At 35.5% G+C, this 6000-nt stretch overlaps 1 long non-coding RNA gene across 1 annotated transcript in view; it reads left to right on the top strand.

Moving 5' to 3' along the window:
- The window catches only part of LOC131920474 (uncharacterized), a 42888-nt gene extending 40729 nt beyond the window's left edge, over nt 1-2159 (top strand). The window contains exon 2 of the long non-coding RNA XR_009381654.1: nt 1964-2159. This is a non-coding gene — a long non-coding RNA (uncharacterized LOC131920474). The remainder of the gene's footprint in view (nt 1-1963) is intronic.
- The last annotated feature ends 3841 nt before the right edge of the window (nt 2160-6000 follow it).

Consider the following 6000-nt stretch of genomic DNA (forward strand, 5'->3'; position numbering starts at 1 on the left):
GCTGCAAATGGAAGAAAAGCCAATTTTAAGCAGTTATGGATTTGCCTACAACAAGGCAAATGATGTCAGGGAATTACATTGGCAAGAGTTTTCAGTGTCACAGTAGTGCTTACTCAGATACAAGACAAGAAGTTGGGATTTACCAATATACTTATTTTTGCAATAGACACATGCATATGTATATATATATATATATATATATATATATATATATATATATATATATATAGCTTAGTGTTTCTTAGGATATGTACTTGCTCCTTGGCATCTATACTTAGCATTTCATTGGTTTAACTGGTACATTTTCACTTCTATCTACAAATAACTTTGTGAAAATGATCATTCTAGTCCTTTCTGCTGAAGGTAAAATAAGAACAAGTTTTTCACTGGATCAATTCACTGGCAATATCTTCAAAAAAAAAAAAAAAAAACAAGAACTAAATTTAATTTGGATGGAAAACACATATGCCTTATCTTAGCATATTTCCACACTGAGAATAGATACCAAGACAAATATAACTCAGTTTTGAATGGAATTATTTGTGTTTGTCATGTTATTTGTTTAATATTATCATTAAGTAATGGGTAACAATATCTATGTTATACATCAGTTTTCATTTTAATAATCAGAAGGTGTGTTTTCATAGTTAGGCAGTAATTTTTCAGTAATTAATCATACAAATAAAAATACCTTTATCTGCTACTTTTTATAACTCAGACACAGGATTTGCCCTTTTATAAGATTTAATTTAGTCTTTTTTTTATTTATTTCACATGCTGACCACACTTTCCCCTTTCTCCTCTTCTTTCATTCCCTCTCCCCTTCATACTCCCATCTACCCTTCCCCATCCACTCCTCCCTATCTCCATTCCAAAAGAGATAGACCTCCCATGGGCTTGACAAAGCAAAATACATCAAGTTGAGGCAGGATCAAGCCCCTCCCCCTGCATCAAGGCTGGGTGAGGTAATCCAGCATGGGGAACAGGTTCTCAAAAGCCAGCTATGCACCAGGGACAGGCCCTGATCTTACTGCTAGGAGCCTTACAAACAGACAAAGCTACAAAGCTACACAATGATCACACACATGCAAAGGGCCTAGGTTGGTCTGGTTCCATGCAGGCTCCTCACTTGCTGGTCCAGAACCCAAATGCTCCCATGAGCTCAGGTCAGCTGTCTCTATGGGTTCCCAGTCATGACGTTGACATCCCTGGCTCTACAGTCCCTCCTCCCTTTCTTCAGGAAGACTCCTGGAGCTTAGTCCAGTGTTTAGCTGTAGATAGTTGTATCTGCTTCCATCAGTTACTGGATAAAGGCTCTCTGATGACAATAGGGTAGTCACCAATTTAATTGCAGTAGATGGCCAGTCCAGGCACCCTCTCCACTGTTGCTAGGAGTCTTAGCTAGGTCACCCTTGTGAATTCCTGGGAGTTTCCACGGCACCAGGTTTCTCCACAGTCCTAAAATGCCCCTCTGTCAAGAAATCTCTTTCCTTACTCTCCTGCCCTATCCCACCCCCAATTTGCCACCCATGCCCAGCCCTCCCAACCTGCTACCTCAAGTTCCCATCCCCAGATTCCCCTTATCCTTTCCCTCAGTTTATTTGTGCTCACATCAGCAGCACATATACTAAAATTGGAATGGTAGAGAGAAGATTAGACTTTGCCCTTTGTATGTATTCATGTGCATGAAATCATATTTTACAACTTTGATATCTCTAAAATAGATATATAATAACCCTGCTTTATTTTATAGTGGAAAAGAAGTTTTAAAATGAACAATTTGTTATTTTACAGCTCCATAGATCAAAATGGAATAGCTATCTAATTCCAGATGTTTTTGGCTCAAAGACCAAAAGATAAACTATAAACATAAAATCACTCAAAACAAAGCTTAGGAGAAATTCTGGTTTTTTTTTCCTTCCAAAGGGTAATTTTAATGTTTGATTTCATTGTTCTTTTGTAGGTATGTATGTGACAATCATTCCTTCAAACTTGATAAGCAAAGTAAAATGCATGATTTACAACAACGGGAATGAATTCATTGTGAAGGACAATGAAAATAGGACCATATCTTCTTACAGCATGGATTCTTCTAGAAGAAATGACAGTTGCAATGAACTTATTTATTTCAATAAAGATTGTGATCAATGACTGGAAAATGCTCTGCAGAAAATAATTACTTTTTGTTATACCCAGAGGTTAAATGTTTAAACATTTAACCTGTTTATTTTTCAAGACCTTGTTTCTGCTGGCAGTTAAAGGTAATAAAAATGTTAGTGGAAAACAGCTTCCCTTTCTTCATGTGCATTTATAATAATCTAAAATGATTCCCTAGAGTCTATATTCTTGGCATGTAACAATCCGCAGAAAACTACAATCCCTGGGTTTGTGGATATATTATGATATGTTTACTTTCAATAAAAAATGATAGTACAATGCAGATGCTACAGAGCTGATAAACATGCCAAAGATCTATGGGGAAAAGAATATTTGTAATGATCCCCCTCAACAGGCTATGTTTTAGTATTTGAACATTTTACAAGAACAATAAAAGTCAGGATAGGTCCATCTTGAAAAAATAAAAGAAAACACCAGCAGACTCTGTTGAATAGATTACAACATACTATAAATAAATCATAACAAAACATTGAGCAAAAATTGTCTCCTGGGAGGTAAACCACCCATAGTGTCAAGCTTTTAAATGAGTACAAATTTTTATAACTTAAGAGACAGAACTTTATAACAAATGGTACATCTACAAAATGCATATTCAATTAAGGAGCATTTGACATAGTGAACTCACTTTTCCCATAAACCTCTTTCTGCATATTCCCAAGTATCATATTCTTTCCATCAAAAAGTCATATACATAAGCCTTTCATGCAGGGTCAGTTCTTTCATTTGCTAGGAGTTAGAAGTAATATTAGTCTGCACATATGAATTTGGGTGGACCTTAATATAATAGGTATGGGAAGTAAAAATACTAGAAAATGTTGAGAAGAACAAAATCTTGAAAAAACAGATGACAACAGAAACAACAAGATAAAGTTAAAGTAATAAAACATGTCCTAAAGGGTTGGAATGGGGCATTTGCAACAAATATTCCATAGACTTCCAAGACTGTGAATTTCTTTTATTCATCTGAACAAAGATAATTATGATTATTTAGCAAGGGACCCAAGAATGCATGTAGAATAATGACTGAAGCAATGATCCACCTAATCATGTTAGCACTGAACAAATCCCTAGTACCATTTTTCAAATCTCATCAATTTGAATAATATTGGTGTATTGTAATTAATTAGTTATGCATGCCATTGTTGCATCTATTACTCCAGTTTAAAGTGATATTTCAGTTGTTGTAAGGAAAAACTCAAATGGAATGCCATGATCTTAAGTTACAGCTGTGATAGTTCATTTGTGCATTTTTATTTCTAACTCCACAGAATACTGCCTGAGTGAAAATTAGAATTTACATGGGTGAATGCAAATAATAAACCACAACCTATGATCTTACAATCAAGTAATAATACTATAAAAGGAGATAGTACAACCAATGTGACATTGAATAACAGGTGTGAGTGAAGATTGGGAGCTAATATTGTAAGTAGTGCTGATAGCAGAAGGATCAATGAAATAAGGAGGAAGAAGAAAGTGTAACAAAAACCAAGGATGTATGAAGAAACCTTATAAGCCTTATGAAATCATAATAATCTGTAAGATAATTAAAGGATAATTTAAAAGAGGAATGAGTTTAAATTTCAATGCCCTGCAGGGCAAATAATACTGCTTCCAGAAGAGTCATTAAATGAAAATCTCAGTGCTGGGAAGAGGACAACTCCATACCAATTATTACTGGTCAGGGAGGACCTAGAAGAACTCAAATGCTGTGGAATAATCCCTTTGTAGACTGTGAAGATTTGTCACTGTGATTGGTTTAATAAACAAACTGACTGGCCAATGGCTAAACAGAACAAGGTTAGGCAGAAGAGCCAAAGTGAGAATGCTAAGAGGGAGAAGGGCAGAGTCAAGAGTCACCAGCCAAATACAGAAGGAGCAGGAGATGAACATGACATGCTAATAAATATACCACCATGTGGCAGAGCATAAATAAAGAATATGGGTTAACTTAATGTAAGAGCTAGTTAGTAACAAGCCTAAGCTACTGACCAAGAATTTTATAATTATTATCAGTTTTTGTGTGTTTATTTGGAACTAGGCAGTCTAGACACACACACACAAAAAAAAAAACAAAAAAAAAAAACAAAACAAAAAAAACGCTGCCTCTGATTACACTTAAAACAACACTATGGCTATTACTCTTGGCTATAAATTTACTTTAATTTATTTAAATTGAAGGACATAGAGAAATCAGTCTTGAACTGACTAGGAATCTCTTCCTGCTGGCTCTTAGTGCTGGAGATGCTATGTAGAGTGCCAGGGAAGAAAAGACATCAATTGCTTTTCCTAGGACTGGAGCCTATGTGTTGCAATACTGACCTGCCAGACAAAATATACCTTCTGGTGCAATGGTAGCAAAACTGGTTAAAGAGGTAACCAATTACTCTCTTGGCTGGATAAAAATCCTATTCCACACTAAGGAATTTATGTTTAGTCCTGTACTCAAACCCATTGCTAAGTAAGATGTTCGTCCTTCAGGAGACTCTACTGATATGTTTTCCTAAATGGTCTTGTTGTCAAACACCCTTCTAAATAGTTGTGTTTATATCCACTGATTCCATAGATTTTTTGCTGTTCTGTCTTTATCAGAGAAGCTTCTAATTTCAGAGGGTAAGTGTCCATCCAGTGACTCAAAACTCTTCAAAGGACTGACAATAGTGACTGTGTTAGCTTAGCTCTAGGCAGGCTAACTTTATCAACATCACGTCCAGAGGTTCAGGAAATATTGCAAAAGTAGGATCAGAAAGAGTGTTAAAAGCGAAAAATGGGTAAGAGTGCTATAAAATGCTGTTTCCTTGACATAGCATAGCTGTTGCATACATAAACTCACAGTATACTTGGTTACCTACAGAAGACCTTTACAATATCAAGATTATTTTTTAAAAAAGCAACATGGAAGAGGGAGGTACTTACAATTCACTACCTCTAGGTGAGGAGCTAATGAGAATAAATAGATGCAGAGGGAAAAGAATAATGATTTTTGAAGGCGAAGATAGCCATTGGTAGGATGCTAAGCCCTGGCATATAATTTCATACACATGTACATATGGGAAACATTAATTAGAATCAGTGGGTTGCAAACAAAATCAAGTAAGCATGAAGTTTGGAAGGAGTTAGGAGATAGATGAGGGGTGGGGGTGTGTACCTGGAGGAAGAACTGATGATGGATATGACCAAGATATATTGTATACACACATGAAATTATCAATCAATAAATAACTAAAAATTTAAAAAGCCTTTTAAAGTATGAAAAGGAGACATGAGGTTGGGATGGGTTGTGTTGGAGGAAATCTTAAGAACAAAGACAAAGTATTAAAAAAAACACAACCTTTGGGAGAAACAAAGAACAAAATGTATATAGTGGATAATCTGAATTCAAAAATGAAGATTATTTGGCTGAATCAACATCTGGCTGGCCAAATCTAATGATAAATAAAGACAAAATAAAATATCAGGGTGAGGTAGTAACTGGGATTAAAGCAAATGTCACCAAGCAAATAATATTGGAAACATGATTCATTGGAAATAAGCAGCATCTGGGTGTAAACATTGGCGGGGAATCAATCTGAAGAAGCTCAAAGGATCTCGATAACAATTCACTCTCTAGGGAGCTTCAAGAATCAAGGAACAATTACTGAAGAAACACCAGTTAAATCAGTTAACTCACACAGCATTCAATGTCAGCTTCCAAAATCTATGCAAGAAGATTGGCCAACATTATATATTTTATTTTTTTTAAATTACACATTTATTTACTGTGAATGTGGTATCGGCATGTACATGCCACAGTGCGTGCATGTGTGTAGGTCAGAGGACAAT

Source organism: Peromyscus eremicus, chromosome 10 (genome assembly GCF_949786415.1).
Source record: "Peromyscus eremicus chromosome 10, PerEre_H2_v1, whole genome shotgun sequence".
NCBI classification, from domain to species: domain Eukaryota; kingdom Metazoa; phylum Chordata; class Mammalia; order Rodentia; family Cricetidae; genus Peromyscus; species Peromyscus eremicus.